Source organism: Salmo trutta, chromosome 24, assembly GCF_901001165.1.
Source record: "Salmo trutta chromosome 24, fSalTru1.1, whole genome shotgun sequence".
In the NCBI taxonomy this organism is placed as follows: domain Eukaryota; kingdom Metazoa; phylum Chordata; class Actinopteri; order Salmoniformes; family Salmonidae; genus Salmo; species Salmo trutta.
The window spans coordinates 31,689,980-31,709,769 of NC_042980.1; the positions used below are offsets into that span (position 1 = coordinate 31,689,980).

The following is a 19,790-nucleotide window of genomic DNA, read 5'->3' on the forward strand; positions in this document are numbered from 1 at the left end:
GGTGGTATGGGAGGTGGACTCGGACATCGAGCGGGCGTTATGGGTGGAACCTGCGCCTCCACAGTGTCTCACGGGTCGCAAGTACGTGCCGCTTGGTAATCGTGATCAATTGATTTGGTGGGCTCACACACTACCTTCTTCGGGTCATCCTGGTGTGACGAGGACAGTGCGGGGTCTCAGGGAGAAGTACTGGTGGCCCACCTTGGCTAAGGACGTTAGGTTCTACGTCTCTTCCTGTTCGGTATGCGCCCAGAGTAAGGCTCATAGGCACCTTCCTAGAGGGAAGCTACAGCCCCTCCCCGTTCCACAACGGCCATGGTCTCACCTGTCAGTGGACTTCCTGACTGATCTTCCCCCATCTCAGGGGAACACTACTGTCCTGGTTGTTGTGGATCGGTTTTCTAAATCCTGCTGTCTCCTCCCATTGCCCGGTCTCCCTACAGCCCTACAGACTGCGGAGGCGCTATTTACCCACGTCTTCCGGCACTACGGGGTGCCGGAGGACATCGTCTCTGATCGAGGTCCCCAGTTCAAGTCCCGGGTATGGAAGGCGTTTATGGAGCGTCTGGGGGTCTCGGTCAGCTTGACCTCCGGTTATCACCCCGAGAGTAATGGGCAGGCGGAGAGAGTGAACCAGGAGGAGATAGAAATCCACCATATCAATTATTAATTTGTAGACAATGTGGAATTAAAGCCAGACTAAAATACTGACACAAATGGAACTATCCAAACAGAAGATACATCTCCTTCAAATGTTGATATTTGGTGCTATAGGCCTACATTTAAGGCTCAGTCCTCAATAGTATGGAGACGTGTCTTGACTTGAAGCAGTGGTAAGTGCTGGTTCGTTGATAGAAATTAGGTCACTGATGTAGGTGCCGCACAATCCGTTCAATGGTTTAAACAGTTGGAGAAGGGTTTTAAAGTCACTCCTATAGTTGACCTCGACAGGTAGCCAGTCGAGGTCAGAGAGGATAGGGGGATGTGGTTTGAATTTTTGGTCCTGGTAAGGACTCTGGCAGCACTATTCTGGATAAGTTCAAACCTATGATGTTCATTTGGCTGAACAGAGCGTTGCCATAGTCATTGTAGAGGTAGTAGGAGAACCAGTTCAGAGCTGTTACAGAGACTGCAGGGGGCTCGGATGCCGCAGGACAGGATGATGTTGTGGTCTATGCCTACGTTGATGCAGCACCACTTCCTGTAATGCATGACAGCTTTAGTAGGTAGAGCCAAACTACTTGAGTGCTATCAAGTCACAACTTGGGTTATTTTATACTGCATAAAAGCTCTCGGACAAGAAATCCACATTTAACTTTCTCTTTTTGAAGAGAACATTTTCTCCTTGAACCTCAGCAACCAGTAATTCTTTCTCAGAACATCTGCAGGACAACAATACTCAGACAGTCAAGCAATCAACATAACTATCCATCAGACCTTCAGAGAATCCAAAACTGCTATTTTAAATTTTAAAAAGTATTTCAGACACCATGACGAATCTTCACAATTTTGAAGTTCCTCAGAAACTTCTCGTCCTGCTGACAAAAGCTACAGGTGTTTTTGTTTTCCTGGCTGTCTTCATTCTGGAGTACATATTGAACTTGAACTTTCCGTGCTTCTGTAAGCCTGCATGGGAGAGCCCACTACATATAGGCCATCATGGCATAATCTACATGCTGTGTCCACCCATGATAATAACTTGTGGTATCATGCTAGTTGATAAGATGTACCAGAAGACGTTTTGCCGCAAGAAATGCAATGACTGCCCCTGCAATTGCTTCTGTTCATCTACCAAACTTGGGATCACATTTCTGTCTGTAGGACTCTACTGGATAGCTGCTGTTTTGATAGATGGAGAATGGTATGTGTGCTATCAGACCAACAACCACCCCAAACAAGTTGGACTTCCCTGTAGAACAAACCTGACCTATGACGAGAGACTTGTCATCACTGATTACAAGACTGACTCAGTTGTAAGTAATGGTTTATATTATGTTCAGAATTATACTTTTTTTATCATGCAAAAAGGGCTAAATGCTGAGCAAATGTAAAAATGTTACTGACAAATGCGTCACAAAATAGATGCGATAAATGATATATTTAATACTAATAAATAACCCTGTCATTAATTAGGCATGTGAATGTGTGTTCTAAAGGTCTAAAATTTGATAATGTAAATATTTAGACTGCCCAGGGATGGATGTGTCTATATAACCAACTGTCATTTTAAAATATATGGGATTTGGATCAGATCTTTTCAATAACCACATTTTCATCCACAGTTTATATTGTCATGCATGCATTCTAAAACAAATATCACGACAGGTGTGATGGAAGCATAAAGTGTCTATAAAAATGTCATGTCAGACAATTCGTTTTTTCGTTCTACATGGTGGAAATATTTTGTCTGTATAATAAATTATGTGACAATTGCAGTGGAAAGTCCTTTATGTGCAGCAAATATTGATATAATAAACAATCTCTAAGTAAACTTGGAGTCACATGATGATATTCTACATTGTACTACCACTAAAAGCAGGTGTTAAATGAGGTGAAAAGGAGACTGTAGTGTCACTTTAAGAGTTTATAGGCAGATTAAATGAGTTTTGATTAACTTCATGGCGGTTAAAGTTGGAATCCGCAGTAGGGCCACTGGTTGCCCTCACCACCGTTTATATTGTCAAGCTGAGGAGCACTGTGCAGCAAGGGGGGAAAAATGCTTCTACACCTGCATTGCTTGCTGTTTGGGGTTTTAGGCTGGGTTTCTGTACAGCACTTTGAGATATCAGCTGATGTAAGAAGGGCTATATAAATACATTTGATTTGATTTGACCTAGGCTACATATTGTGCTCTTCTATCGCACGTGCAATGATGTCCGAGGGGGAAACAATTTGATTTGTTGTTTGCAGTAATTGTTGTTGTTGTAATATTGCAAATGAACGTGGCTGTTTCACTATTAAGGATTCCAGCTTTAAAAGGTAGACTCTGCAAAATGACATTGCAACAAGCAGCACTGCAGTATCCGCGCATGTGCACGGGTTTGCTTCGGGCAGTTCACAGTACCAAAACAGCATAGTTGTTGAGGAAATTGACCCACTATTCTGTTTACTTTCTGCATCTACAGTATGTCATATCGCTGAGTCTACCTCTAAGTGATGGACGGTGATGAGCTTGATGCAAATTTCCAATAAGTACCTAGAGTTTTATTTGAAAGCTGGTGACATGACGAATGCTTGGCTACCAACTTTCAAATAAAATTATATTTATATTATCCATACCCCTCATCCTATAACCTACTTGTAACGAATACGACGGGAGTCAGAAAGGTTTGTGGTATATGGTCAATATACCACGGCAAAGGGCTGTATCCAGGCACTCTTAGATGTCATGCCTAAGAACAGCTCTTCGCCACGGTATATTGGCCATATACCACACCGCCTCAGACCTTATTGCTTAAATAAACAGGTGCCCGTGAAATAAAATCAAGTTCCTTGAACGATAGGCTTTAGTATTCTGATCATTGAGCTCTGGTCATGGAATTCCGAACGCGTCATGCATCTAGACCTACATTTAAATGTGTCTACCATGTCCACAGTGTCCGGATTCCCTATTCCAGTGCTATATTCAAATGCCAGAATGTATTCTACAAACGGTGTAATAGGCAATGTATGATAACACAGCTGATGGCAGTAGCTAACTACTATAGCTTACTAGCCATCTAACCTCTGTAACAATATTCACTGGGAAATATGTGCCAATTGCAAGCAAACCTTGCTACTGACAAATATATGATGTCTACTTTCTTTCCCAGGTCATTGGCTTGCTTCTGGTTACCGGGGGCCTTGTTTTCTGGCACATGTGTGAGTGCTGCTTCACCTGTTTCAAAAGAACAAACAACCGTTGCCATCTTGATCAACCGTATTATGAAAGGTTGTATAAAGACATTCTTTCAGAGGAGGTAAACAATCATTTGAAGAATGAACTGCAGGAAATTGCGAAAGAGAGGGCCGAGAGGATCTGTCTTCGGCCCCTTCAGTTCATCCGGAGAGGGGATCCTGGGAATTCATGGCAAGAGATTTCAGACTCTGATTTCTTTTTGTCAAAAGAATATCAGGAGTCACTGTTCACAGAACAGTCTCATCTTATTCAACACGTTCCTGAAGACTTAGCCCAGTGACCATTATGATATTAAAAAGACGTAGAAAATATGTATTTTCTGGATGTTGAAATTATGTACATTTTCGGTTCTGAATGAAAGTTGAAAATACATGTTTTCCAGACATTAAAAATGCATATTTCATGGCTGTTGACAATATGTCTTTTACATAAAGTATGTGAAATCAAGTTCATTTTCATTTCTAAATAAAAGCTGAAAGGACGTCTTCTACAGACGTTGAAAATACGTATTTGTTGGTGATTTTTCTATAGCCAATTTCAACCATACATAGTTTTTCCTTTAAATGTTAATGAAGAAAGAATTGTCAGGCTCAAAAGTTGTATTTCCAATTACAATAAGATAATGGTGCATTATGAAGATATGGATTATTTATTATTACTACTATCTATCATTCACATTTATGTTCGTCTTTTCAAAAGCTTCAGGACTGGCGTTAATCATATTCAACATTTCCTGACACAACTAACAGAATACTTCCACTATAACATTTTCAGTAAAGGTTACAAAAATATCAACATCGCCGGCCATCTAGGCTGCACTGAACTGTATCATTACACACACCTTGTTCCAATTTTTCACTGATTGGGTTTGTATAATTTTGCCCTTTGTTTCCCCATTGGGCTGTTGATTATTGCTCCCATGTTGTCATGCTGTGGGTAACTGGTGCATGGAATCAGGCGCAGCAGAGCAGAGATGAGTGTACAAGGTAATTTATTCCACGAATAGCACCAGTGTAAAACAAATACTAAAGGTTTGTGAAATTACTCATAAATAACTGGCGTAATAACGAACCGGGCAAACAATACCAGCCAACAAGTAATGGCCTGATATGTAGAGAGCAGTCATGTCCCACTTTCAGTCGACTGGCTCTTCCTGAGTTTGGAACATCCGCTTTCACCTTGCCTGATAGTACTAATTGGTTACGAAACCCATCTTTCACTATACTCCACGCACACTAACATGGGGGAAACAGAGGGTTAAATAATGAACATGTAATTGGGGAATAGAAACCAGGTGTGTAGAAAACAAAGACAAAACAAATGGAAAATGAAAAATGGATCGGCGATGGCTAGAAAGCTGGTGACGTCGACCGCCGAATGCCACCCGAACAAGGAGAGGGACCGACTTCGGCGGAAGTCGTGACAGTACCCCCCCCCCCTTGATGCGCGGCTCCAGCAGCGCGCCGACACCGACCTCGGGGACGACCCGGAGGACGAGACGCAGGGCGATCCGGATGGGGACGGTGGAAATCCCGCAGCATCGAAGGGTCCAATACGTCCTCCACCGGCACCCAGCATCTCTCCTCCGGACCTTACCCCTACCACTCCACGAGGTATTGAAGGCCCCTTGCCCGACGACTCGAGTCCAGTATGGCTCGAACTGCATACGCCGGGGCCCCCTCGATGTCCAGAGGGGGCGGAGGAACCTCCCGCACCTCAGACTCCTGGAGTGGATCAGCCACCACCAGCTTGAGGAGAGGCACATGGAACGAGGGGTTAATACGGTAATCTGGGGGAAGCTGTAACCTGTAGCAAACCTCATTCAGTCTCCTCAGGACTTTGAAAGGCCCCACAAACCGCGGGCCCAGCTTCCGGCAGGACAGGCGGAGGGGCAGGTTTTGGGTCGAGAGCCAGACCCGGTCCCCCAGTACGAACACCGGGGCCTCACTGCGGTGGCGGTCTACGCTCACTTTCTGACGCCTCACGGCCCGCTGAAGGTGCACATAAGCGGCGTCCCATGTCTCCTCCGAACGCTTAAACCAGTAGTCCACCGCAGGAACCTCGATCTGACTCTGATGCCACGGCGCCAGAACCGGCTGGTACCCCAGTACACACTGGAAGGGGGAGAGATTAGTGGAGGAGTGGCGGGCCGAGTTCTGGGCAATCTCTGCCCAGGGTATGAACGCCGCCCACTCCCTCGGCCGGTCCTGGCAATACGGCCACAGAAACCTACCCACATCCTGGTTCACTCTCTCCACCTGCCCGCTACTCTCAGGTAAGGCTGACCGAGACCCCCAGACGTTTCATGAACGCCCTCCAGACCCTCGACGTGAACTGGGGAGCCCAATCAGACACTATATCCTCAGGCACCCCGTAGTGCCGGAAGACGTGCGTAAACAGGGCCTCCGCAGTCTGTAGGGCCGTAGGGAGACTGGGCAAAGGGAGGAGACGACAGGACTTAGAAAACTGATCCACAATGACCAGGATCGTGGTGTTACCCTGTGATGGAGGAAGATACGTTAGGAAATCCACCGACAGGTGCGACCACGGCCGTTGTGGAACGGATAAGGGTTGTAACTTCCCTACGGGCAAGTACCTAGGGGCCTTGCACTGGGCGCACAACGAGCAGGAGGAGACATAAACCCTCACGTCCTTAGCTAAAGTGGACCACCTGTCACGTTCGTCTAAAGGAGTAGACCAAGGCGCAGCGTACTTAGAGTTCCACATGTTTAATAAATATGAAACTCACCAAAACAATACAGACAAAAACGAAGCGTGACGTTCTGGGCTGCTCACAGGCAGCTACACAAACACAAGATCCCACAAAGCACAGGTGGGAAAAGGCTGCCTAAGTATGATTCCTAATCAGAGACAATGATAGACAGCTGCCTCTGATTAGGAACCATACTCGGCCCAAAACAAAGAAATACAAAAACATAGAACGCCCACCTTAGTCACACCCTGGCCTAACCAAAACAGAGAACAAAACCCTCTCTATGGCCAGGGCGTTACACCACCAGTACTTCCCACTAAGACAGCGCACTGTCTGACCGATGCCCGGATGACCAGAGGAGGGTGACGTATGATCTCCAATTAGAGACAACGAGGACCAGCTGCCTCTAATTGGAGATCATCCCAAACAAACCAACATAGAAATACAAAAACTAGAACCCGAGAACATAGAAATAGAACACATAGAATAAACCCCCCTGTCACGCCCTGACCTACTCTACCATAGAAAATAAAAGCTTACCATGGTCAGGACGTGACATGCCTTTCCGATCAATTTTTCATTTTCCATTTGTCTTGTCTGGTTCTCATTTCCCTCATTATGTGTTGTGTATTTAACCCTCTGTTTCCCTAATGTCTTTGTGTGGTATTGTTTATTCTGTTTCATGTTAAGCGCACGTTAGTCTGTTGCGCTGGGTTATGTTAACCCGTATTGTTATTTTGTGTTCACATAGCCGTGTGCTTTTGGTTCGCCTAAATAAAAGGCTCCGTTGGCTACCCAATATCTGCTCTTCTGCACCTGACTCCCTTACAGCCATTTACGCATACCTGACATGCACAGTAGCATTCTGTGTCTCACTTAACAATGTTCTTAAGACTCTCTTCCCACGGGTGAAGGCTTCTCTGCCCAACCTAGCAGGAGAATCTGAGCATTGTCTGCGCCCTGGAGAATTTGTGGCGATACAGAAGAAAGAGCTGGAAATACCCTGGGTAGAGAGGCCCGTACCAGGTGTTGCTGACTACCTTGATTGCGGTGAAAGTATCAGAAAGAGTGTGGTGGAAATTCTAACCAGAAAGGAAGAGAGACTGCAGATTCTTCAAAACAACTTATTTTATTATAAGATTTGCAAATCTGGAGCGGTTAACAATCACTCAAAATGTGGATAGTTAAGAACCCAACGAAATAGAGTTGGGTCTCAGTTTTTATAAGAAAAAGTACAACCCCCTTTGGGTGGTGAAACAGACAGAACAATAGCCGTGAGGAAGGACTGGTTGGTGACCCTAATGTACAGTCAAAGGACTATGGAACTGAGAAACTCCAGTTGGCCTGTGGTGAGGTCTTGTTGAGAAATGTCATGCCATTTCTCAATGATCATTGTCTCGGCAATGATCATTGTTTCGGGTTTCTAAAAAGAAACCGAAACCATTTGTCTTGCTCGTCTCTCACAGCTTAGTTCAGTCTACTGCTAAATAACAGGATGTGGAATAACAGCATTTTGTCTGTAAGTCTAAAACCATGAGTCAGTCACGTAGACAAAGAGGAAGTGTTCAAGCAGAGGGAGCAAGTCTCATTAGTAGATTATATGACTTTAGTTAAATGCACCGATACACTGGATAAACATTATAGCAGACTTTAGTTAAATGCATAGATACACTAGATCAGTTTTTGCCACCATAAGAGATACCTGGAGTTTCAACCCCAGAAGAGGAAGCCCCTGTGTAGCACTGTTTTATTTTCTGTCTGTCTGTTTGTGTCTTTTCAGCAGTGACTATCAGTTTCCTTATTGGTAAGCTGCCAATAGGGTGGCAGCATAGCCTAGTGGTTAGAGCGTTGGACTAGTAACCGAAAGGTTGCAAGATCGAATCCCTGAGCTGACAAGGTACAAAATCTGTCGTTCTGCCCCTGAACAAGGCAGTTAACCCACTGTTCCTAAGCCATCATTGAAAATAAGAATTTGTTCTTAACTGATTTGTCTAGTTAAATAAAAAAGAAGGACACACTCCACAGACTGATGTTGATAAATTGAGAAAGACTCTGCCTGGGCCAAAGCTGCTAGTGACGAAGGAAGGTCCCGAGCCACTACTCCGTGCCAATGCTGGCCTGGGCCACTACTCCGTGCCAATGCTGGCACGGAGTAGTGGCCCAGAAGTAGATGGTCATCGTAGAAGGAGTCCTGAGCGAAAGGGACAGATGCCTGTCTGGAGTAGAGGCCCAGAAGTAGATGGTCATCGTAGAAGGAGTCCTGAGCGAAAGGGACAGATGCCGGTCTGGAGTAGAGGCCCAGAAGTAGATGGTCATCATTATGTATGAAAGAGAGCCCTGCTGGGCCTTCACAACAATGAAGACGATTTGTTGTTATCTAGAGCAGAAATGGTTGCTAATGTTATATCTGGACAAAAAGAGTGTTGGGTGTGTGGGTTGGGGCCAGTTAAGGAAGGAGCAGGTTTACAGCTTGTGGGAGCAATTCTTCAGGGGTAAATCTGACAATGCAAATGGACTTACAATTCTTAGTGGAGATGCCATGTAACCCTGACCCCATGATGTTCTCTGTATTATACAACCACACAGGCCCACCGTCGTTTGCTAGGCCAGATAATACCAGCTTGGAAGGTGGATCATGCAACTGTGTCTGACCGTTGTTTTAGTAATTGGACTGATTCTGTTGCTTGTTCTCATGTTGAAGTTTTGCTGCAATATGTGTTTAAAACTGGTAATAAATGCAAGACCAAATGTAATGTTAAACGCAAGTTGTGAAGGATTAGCTGAGCTATCCAGTGATGTCTGGCCGGACCTTTACCCAGTACCCAATTGGGCTCCAACAACTCATCCTTCTGCTCTTGAAGAAAAATCCTTTCTTTAAACTATTGTATTAAAATTGTATCTAATTAGCAGAAGCTGGCAAGTTAGAACTGTATATGATGTGTGAAGGTTCGAAGGGTTTTAAACTCAGTCTCACAATGGATGAGATTTACGTGGAAGAGTTGGTGGATTACAGGATATTGTCCATTTTAGAAGCTTGCTACATTTAAAATGTATTAAATAATTGTTAAGTGATTAACAATAGGGAGGTGTGTAATGGAAAATGTTGAATTGTATTTGTCCACATAACTGAGTTTGTGACTAACTTTGTGAAACTGTCCTATTACTTCATATAATGTTTTCATACCCTGCATTACTAATCTCATATGTATATACTGTACTCTATACCATCTACTGCATCTTGCCTATGCCGTTCGGCCATCACTCATTTATATATTTTTATGTACATATTCGTATTCATTCCTTTACACTTGTGTGTATAAGGTAGTTGTTGTGAAATTAGGTTATATTACTTGTTAGATATTACTGCATGGTCGGAACTAGAAGCACAAGCATTTAGCTACACTTGCATTAACACCTGCTAACCATGTGTATGTGACAAATAACATTTGATTTGATTTTGATTTTGTTATAATCTCCTGTTCTTCTGAGTATAATTCTGTTGCAAACAAGTTTGCTCTTGTTTCTGGGGCGGGACTCTCAGTTCCCTGAACAGAGAAGAACAGAAAACTATAAAGATATATGCTTATCACCCAATGCTTCAGAATTCCGACTGTCTACACTGCTTTGTGTAACTCTTTTTATTCTCTCTGAACTCAGAAATAAAGAATCTTGGTTTGATTTGGATTCCAGCAGATACTTATTTTATAATATCATCCACAACGGTCCAAATAATGATGATCCACGCTTCTTTGAAAATATATATTAGAATTGTACCATGCCTACAAGCAATACAATACTCTATTATTATGGTGGGAGATTATAATACGGTTTTAAATACCTCAATGGACCATAAAGGAAATGACACTACAAAATATCACGCATTCACTTAAGGAAATCATGAATATCACGGATATATTGGAACTAGTGGATAGTTGTCGTCACTATTTGCTTATGTCATTCTTGCAGGCACCAAAAGTTTTTTAAAAAGTGTTGATACGGGACAGAATGCGGTCGGACCATCAAATAATTGGCATATACATTACTCTTACAGAATTTCCACGTGGGCGAGGATATTAGACATTTTTATCAATGCCTATTGGATGATAACTTGTTTTTAACTAGGACAGAATAATTTATAACTTACTTTTTCTGACATAACATGAGTACATCAGATCCCCTTATTGTATGGGACACTTTTAAATGTGCCTTTAGCACATCTTTAAAACAAAAGCAATTTAGGTCAAAAGAGTTCATGTTAACAAAGGAAATAGAAGGACTAAGAGTACAGATAGAAAGCAAAAAAACTGTACCAAAGAGGCTCAGAATAAGTCAGAGGAAAAACAAAAAGAAATAGAGGAACTTATTCAAGAAAGATCAAGTGTAATATATTATAAAATAAAGCGAACTGGAAGGATTGTGGGGAAAATGCACCAAATAATTTCTTAATCTTCAACATTAAATCAAATTCTATTTGTCACATACACGTGCTTAGCAGATGTTATTGCGGGTGTAGCGAAATGCTTGTGCTTCTAGTTTCGACAGTGCAGCAATATCTACCAAGTAATATCTAACACAGAAATGCTACCGATTTTTTTTTACTGAAACTTGTTACAAATGACCAATGATTCACCAAACAATATTTTGAAAGAGGAAGCAAAGTACTTTAAGCATATGTTTTTGTTTGTCTCCTCCATCTCCACGAACTGAAGTTAATTGTCTGATTTTTTTTCTATTAATAATGTAAAATTAACAGCTGTACAGAAAGACTCATGTCAAGGCAAAATTACAGAGGAGGAACTTCTTGATGCAATTAAAGCCTTTTTGTCCAGGAAAACTCCAGGGCTGGATGGGATACCAGTTGAGGTATACCAAAACTTTTTGACGTACTCAGAGGACCGTTATAAGCATGTTTTAACCACTCCTATAAAAATGTTAGATTATCAGATACTCAACAAGAAGGTCTGATTTAATTATTACTGAGCCAGAACCCAAGTGGTAAATATACAGATCTAGTTCATTAAAAAATAGAGAATAAAAAAGGATCTCTAAGGTCAGGGCGTGACAATGTGTTATAAAAACTGAGACCCAACTCTATTTCGTTGGGCTTTCCTGTAGCAGTTCGGTGACCGACATAAACTCAGGACCAGGGGGAAGTCTTTCAATGCTGCACCTCAGGGCGCAGTACTTCCCAAGACAGGAAGGGGCAGGGCTTCTCAGCTTGACCTCACTCACATTCAACACATCTCTGATTAACTACAAAAGAGACTCATGTTAAACACGCAGTGTTCACTCGTTTTCATCTTCTTCTTTAAAAAAAATGAGAACAGAGAGATGTCCTCCTCACATTTTTCTCTTTATTTATTTAAACAGTTTAGAATAAATAGGTAGGGGTTTATTTATATAGGGTATATTTATATAGGGGAGAAAGTAAATAATTGGTTGGTAGAGTGCAGCACTACCCTATGCAGAGTTTATTCTGCAAAAAAATAACATGGTGTGTGTGTGTTTGTGTTACCTGGCAGAGGTCCAGCTGCGATGAGATAAGTTTAGGTGTTGACGGGGAGCTGGGACAGATCAGTTTTGTGGGGCAGAGAGACCACCTCAGTGTCTGGCCCCTCTCCCTGTCTCAGCCTCCTCTGGACCTGTAGCAGCAGCCCCTGAGCCCTGCTCACCTACACACAACAACAACACAGCTTTAGTGAACACAAATACTCAGATATCGACAGACAGACAGACAGACAGACAGACAGACAGACAGACAGACAGACAGACAGACAGACAGACAGACAGACAGACAGACAGACAGACAGACAGACAGACAGACAGACAGACAGACAGACAGACAGACAGACAGACAGACAGACAGACAGACAGACAGACAGACAGACAGACAGACAGATTAATATATAATGCATTATGAACAGTGAGAGCCAACCACATCTCACTTACATTGTTGAGACTGAGGCTGTTCAATGGAACCTTGAGGATGTTGTCCAGACAACCAAGGGCCTCTGCCCAGAACAGCTCAATGAACGCACCCACTTACTGTGATAGGCTGCTGCAGCTCAGCTTCTCCAATAGCAGCAGCTGTAAATTACAGCACATCTTAATCAACCACCCTTCTTGGCATTCTCTCAACCAGCTTCACCTGGAATGCTTTCCCAACAGTCTTGAAGGAGTTCCCACATATGCTGAGCACTTGTTGGCTGCTTTTCCTTCACTCTGCGGTCCGACTCATCCCAAACCATCTCAATTTGGTTGAGGTCGGGGGATTGTGGAGGCCAGTTCATCTGATGCAGCACTCCATCACTCTCCTTCTTGGTTGAATAGCCTTTACACAGCCTGGAGGTATGTTGGGTCATTGTCCTGTTGAAAAACAAATGATAGTCCCACTAAGCCCAAACCAGATGGGATGGCCTATCGCTGCAGAATGTTGTGGTAGTGTGCCTTGAATTCTAAATAAATCACAGATAGTGTCACCAGCAAAGCACCCCCACACCATAACACCTCTTCCTCCATGCTTTACGGTGGGAAATACACATGCAGAGATCATCCGTTCACCCACACCGCGTCTCACAATAGACACGGCGGTTGGAACCAAACATCTCAAATTTGGACTCCAGACCAAAGGACAGATTTACACCCGTCTAATATTCATTGCTCATGTTTCTTGGGTCAAGCAAGTATCTTCTTCTTATTGGTGTCCTTTAGTAGTGGTTTGTTTGCAGCAATTCGACCATGAAGGCCTGATTCATGCAGTCTCTTCTGAACAGTTGATGTTGAGATGTGTCTGTTACTTGAACTCTGTGAAGCATTTATTTGGGCTGCAATTTCTGAGGCTGGTAACTCTAATGAACTTATCCTCTGCAGCAGAGGTAACTCTTGGTCTTCCATTTCTGTGGCGGTCCTCATGAGAGCCAATTTCATCATAGAGCTTGATGGTTCTTGCGACTGCACTTGAAGACACTTTCAAAGTTCTTGAAATGTTCCATATTGACTGACCTTCATGTCATAAAGTAATGAAGGACTGTCGTTTCTCTTTGCTTATTTGAGCTGTTCTTGCCATAATATGGACTTGGTCTTTTACCAAATAGGGCTATCTTCTGTATACCCCTACTACCTTGTCACAACACAACTGATTGGCTCAAACGCATTAAGAAGGAAAGAAATTCCACAAATAAACTTTTAATAAGGCACACCTATTATTTGAAATGCATTCCAGGTGACTACCTAATGAAGCATGTTGAGAGAATGCCAAGATTGTGCAAAGCTGTCATCAAGGCAAAGGGTGGCTACTTTGAAGAATCTCAAATATAATTTAGATTTAGATTTGTTTAACACTTTTTTGGTTACTACATGATTCCGTATGTGTTATTTCATAGTTTTAATGTCTTCACTATTATTCTACAATGTAAAAAATAGTAAAAATAAAGAAAAACCCTGGAATGAGTAGCGGTTCTAAAATCTGGCCTGGGCTTTTCTTTGTTTGAATTCCAGACCAGATTGATCTAATTTTGTCAGAGTACTCATTTTCACTCATTTCGGTCATTTGTGTGGTATTAACAAAGATTCAGCTAATGTCTTCTGTCTTGTAAATGATGTGGAATTGCATTAAATGCATTTTAAAAAGGTATGTTTTTTTCAGGACTAACAAATTTCCCCCATGTGTGGAAATCCTAAAAACACCTCTGCTCAACTGTAGCCTATGCCATATAATTTGTAATATATTTTTGCTCTGTTATGAAGGGGCTTTTTCTTCAACAGTAAATTTACCAAGCATCGAATTGCATCTTGGTGCAAGTATTTGTTTACAGAAAATGATGGTGTGTGGGAAATGGGGGGGGGGGTGATTTCTTAATCCTGCCCTGTCGGCCCCAGTACATGGGGCAGTAGGCATTACCCTCTGTAGCGCCTTGCGGTGGGATGCTGAGAAGTTGCCATATCAAGCGATGATGCAGCCAGTCAAGATGCTCTCAATGTTGCAGCTTTAGAATGTTTTAGGATCTGAGGGCCCATGCCAAATCTTTTCAGCCTTCTGATCGGGAAGAGGCGTTGTCGTACCCTCTTCTGGACTGTGTTGGTGTGTTTGGACCATGGTAGGTCCTTAGTGATGTGGACACCGAGGAACTTGAAGCTCTCTCCACTAAAGCCCCGTTGATGTGAATGGGGGCGTATTCGGCCATCCGTTTCCTGTGTTCCATGATAAGCTCCTTTGTCTTCCCCGTGTTGAAGGAGAGATTGTTGTCCTGGCACCACTCTGCCAGGTCTTTGACCTCCTCCCTATAGGCTGTCTCATCATCGTCGGTGATAAGGCCTACCTTTGATGCTGCCACAAGTGTGAAGTGTGATGTGATAGGCACATAGAAATAGAATTATGTCTGGTTTAAAGTTTTAAAAACCTTGCAAGGTTAAACCTTTATATGTATTTTCATTTTCATACAGTAATTTTATGTATTTGCCAGCTCTGACTGCGATATTTGCACTGGCAAAGCTAAGATGGCTGCCATTGTCCTTGTAGTGGACTGTCCCTTTAAGAACGCATGTCCCTTTAAGAATAGGAGGGCAGTTTGGGGAAATGTTTGGTGTGCACCAGACTGAGGTTCTTTTTCTGTGGACAACCTTAAGCAGCCTAGATTAACCATTCAGAGGGAATCATTTTTGCTCATTATTGTGGATTTTTACTCCTGTGACAAAGGATTCCTGTGTTATCGGTTTTAGAGGATGCCATGAAATTATACCTGTTGTAAGGAAATCTCCACCAGGCTGGATTTCCCTTTCATGGAACAATCTGACTATTGACAATTTTTTGCAGGGTTTGATACTTGGATTTTCTGAGCTTTATTTGGGATCTATTTGGATTGTTTTTTTGAATTGATACGTATTCTATTACAATATATGATTATTTTCTCACTTTATTAATTTTGTCTGTCTTGCTTTGGTCACTCTCAGATGAGCACAGTATTTCTTTGAACTTTTAATTGTAGCATGGTTTGAGATCCAAGCTGATTGTTACATACCACTGTCATACTTAATGATGGTGTTGGAATCTTTTGTGGCCACGCTTACGTGTGTGAACAGAAAGTACAGGAGGGGACTGAGCACGCACCCCTGAGGGGCCCCAGTGTTGACGGTCAGCATGGCAGATGTGTTGTTGCTTACCCTTACCACCTGGGGGCAGCCCGTCAGGAAGTCCCGGATCCATTTGCAGAGGGAGGTGTTCAGTTCCATGGTCCTTCGCTTAGTGATGAGCTTGGAGGGCACTGTGGTGTTGAACGCTGATTTGTAGTCAATGAACAGCATTCTCACGTAGGTGTTCCTTTTGTCCCAGTGGGAAAGGGAAGTGTGGAGTGCAATAGAGATTGCGTCATCTGTGGATCTGTTGGGGCGGTAGGCGAATTGGAGTGGGTCCAGGGTTTCTTGGATGATGGTGTTGTGAGCCATGACCAGCCTTTCAAAGCATTTCATGGCTAAAGATGTGAGTGCTAAGGGGCGGTAGTCATTTAGACAGGCTAACTTGGCGTTCTTGGGCACAGGGACTATGGTGGTTTGCTTGAAACATGTAGGTATTACAGGGTGAGGTTTAAAATGCTGGTCAACGCATGCTCTGAATATGCGTCCTCTGAGTACGTCTGGCCCTGCAACCTTGTGGATGTTAACTTGTTTAAAGCTCTTACTCACATAGGCTATGGAGAGCATGATTATACAGCTGGTGCTCTCACGCATAGTTCAGTGTTGCTTGCCTCGAAGCGAGCATAGAAGGCATTTAGCTTGTCTGGTAGGCTTGCGTAAATGGGCAACTCTCGTCTGGATTTCCTTTTGTGATCCATGATAGTTTGCAAGCCCTGCCACATCCAACGAGCGTCTGAGCCGGTGTAGTAAGATTCGATCTTAGTCCTGTATTGACTCTTTGCCTGTTTGATGGTTCGTCGAAAGGCTTAGTGTACCACTCCTTGAAATCGTCAGCTCTAGCCTTTAGCTCAGTGCAGATGTTGCCTGTAATCCTTGGCTTTTGGTTGGGATATGTACGTACGGTCACTGTAATAAGTCGATGCACTTACAGTGGAAAGAAAAAGTATATGAACCCTTTGGAATTACCTGGATTTTTGCATAAATTGCTCATAAAATGTGTGTATTTTTTCTCCACACAGTGTTGTGTTCCTTCCAAACAACTCAACTTTTGTTTCATCTGTCCACAGAATATTTTTCCAGTAGCGTTGTGAAACATCCAGGTGCTCTTTTGCAAACTTCAGATGTGCAGCAATATGTTTCTTTGGACAGCAGTGGCTTCTTCAGTGGTGTCCTCCCATGAACACTATTCTCATTTGGTGTTTTACCTATCGTAGACAGAGATGTTAGCATGTTCCAGAGATTTCTGTAAGTCTTTAGCTGACACTCTAGGATTCTTCTTAACCTCATTGAACAATCTGTGCTGTGCTCTTGCAGTCATCTTTGCAGGACGGCCACTCCTAGGTAGAGTAACAACAGTGCTGAACTTTCTCCATTTATAGGCAATTTGTCTTACCGTGGACCGACATCAAGACTTTTAGAGATACTTTTGTAACCCTTTCCAGCTTTATGCAAGTCTTCTGAGATCTCTTTTGTTCGAGGCATGGTTCTTGTATATACATTAAAATAGAGATTTAAGCAGAGAAATTAGAAAAATAGGGTGTCAAAAATGTTTAACAAAAATTGTAGTCTTTAGTGAATAACATAAAATCCCACTTTTGCATGTGCAATAGGTTACCAAAAGTATCAAAATTTTAATATGACCTTATGGTGAGAGTGAGAATGACAGACATAATGACGAAGTGAGATGATTGGATTATTAGATGCATTCTTTAATTTAAGTTCTCTCTACACATACACTGTAATTAGTTCCGCTAACAATCTTTGTTCCCCCTCAGTAAATAGGAACTGCCATAGTCTGGTATTTCTGCCATTTTAGGTACCCTGTAGGAAGCAGGTGTTACATAGTCATATGGCCAATTATGTATTCTGTAAATATAATTACAAAACAAATGTATTTGCTCTTCAGTGAAGTTCTGTCACTCTTATGTTAGAAACCATATTCACGGAAACCTAGTTGCACACTACTAATTCTAACCTGTTTCTTGAACACCAGTGTTATTTTAGGACAAGAATGACTGTGTAATCTTAAAGACAATGTCTCCATCACAGGTCGCTATGGGTACAATAAGGGTATATCATTAATAACATAACTTGTGGTTTAAATGTTCAGATTGGGCGTGACAAATCAAATTTACTAATGATATTAACGTTGTGCTATTTATATTATACCTCACGTAAACTTTTCATGTTGACAGTGGCAAGGCAAAACTTGATATTCATTGAACTGTAGAATTTTCACCCTTGTGAAGTAAGATGTATGTTTAAAAGTATTGAATCTCAAGCAACAATTTTATTGTTCAAGTAAATATGGTGTAAACAGTACTGAAGGGGCAGCGCAAGCAGGTTGTAATGAATACTCATGGAGAAAAAGGTGTAGATTCACGTGCAGAGCGTGGCAGGTGTTTATTTCGCCTTCGGAGAAGACAGGAATCGTGGTCACAAGCAGGCAAAGGTCATACACAGTTAGGCAAACAAGCAGGTGAATCAAAACTAGGGCTGAAGGCTAACTGATTCTCACAAAACGAGCTAGGAAAAGGCTTAGTAGAGTCAAAACGAGCATGATGAATAAATGAAGATAGTTCACTCAGGCCGTTTACCATTGTCTACTTAATGGGGTGGCTCTCCCGTAGATGCGATCAAAGCTGAGTCTGGTTTACTTAGTTCATTGATCTTCATTGAAACCAAAAAAATTAGGGAGTGGGATGTCTCGCTTCCTTTTCCGGTGAAGCTTTTGTTGCGGTGGGGTCCAGCTGACCAAGAGGTTATGCTGTGGGGTCTAGCTGAGGCCACTATGAAGAAGATGGCAGATCATCTAGCACTTAGGGTGGAGACCGGGGAGATGAATGGGAGGGAGAGGGGATATCTGTAAGTAGAGTGCTGTCAATATAAGGTCAATTCAAATGTGACTATGTGTGTGTGTGTCTGCCTGACAGTCAGTCAGTCAGTCAGTCAGTCAGTCAGTCAGTCAATCAGTCAGTTGCTACTGGAAGCATAGTCTACCTCGGTCAGTAGAGCTTTGCATGGTGATAAACTTGGCTCCTACTTCGACTGGCTGACTTCTTCCTGACCCCAGTGATGGTCAGCAGGCTTCCATGAGGGGTGAAGGACAGCAGGGGGATCTGATAGGTGCTCACCTCTAATGCAATCAAAGTGTTAAATGCATAATAAAGCATTTCTAACGGTGATTGGATATCAACTTACTTTAATCAACTGTTATAGATGAACTTCATGATGATGAGCTCCTTCCTACATGTGCTCCAGTAAAGTTGCCCTCCAGTGTCCACCATAACTCTTCCAGCCACAACTTCTAGAAAGGCTGGCATACACACATACTGACTATCAGGCAGTGAGACAGGCTGTTGCTGAGGTGAGTGAGTGTTGGGGAGGGAGGGGGAAGAGCTTGAGATGTGTTGAGCACTGTCATTGATGTTGAGAGAGCACTGCAGTTGAGTTTACTAGAGCCAACACAGGCAGGGAGAGAAATTGAGAAATAATCATTCAAATGTTTCAGAAAGAGGGAGCGAGAATCGAATTATGTGCTTTTTCTCTGGGTAGGCTATATAGCTAGGTTGTCCCGTTGTCCAGGAGATGATAAAAAAACTATTCTGGCCCAGTTCAAACTGACTGCGACAGTCCTGGGGAGAAAGATCCAATATTCATATAACTAGGCCTACTCTACATAAAACATAAAAATAAAAAGCACAGGCAAAGCAATGAAGCTGATGAAACAGATCAGGGCCCAGGTTCACAAAACACTTCTACAAAAAACTTATATTCTTTAAAAAATATAAAAGAAGTTCATAAGATAGTAAGTGCAATTCCTCAACAATATCATAAGATTTATTGATTTTCTTACAAATTTCTCAAATATCTTCTTACTAATCTGATGTTGGTTGATAGGCAACCATTTTCGCTAGCTATCCAGCTAACAATGGCAATCATTTTAGCATATTTCTTCCTGAGATTACGGTTCTAAAACATGTTCTTGGGTTTAAAATAATCAAAACTGAAACATTCAGATGAAGTTTGAGGGTGAATTAAATGTGCTAA

General features: G+C 42.5%; 1 long non-coding RNA gene across 1 annotated transcript; it reads left to right on the forward strand.

Annotated features, from left to right (window-relative positions):
* The first annotated feature begins 1,196 nt into the window (after positions 1–1,196).
* LOC115161110 (uncharacterized) lies at positions 1,197–4,403 on the forward strand. The gene is made up of 2 exons (XR_003869175.1): positions 1,197–1,973; positions 3,813–4,403. It is a non-coding gene; the product is annotated as an uncharacterized LOC115161110 (long non-coding RNA).
* Positions 4,404–19,790: the final 15,387 nt, after the last annotated feature.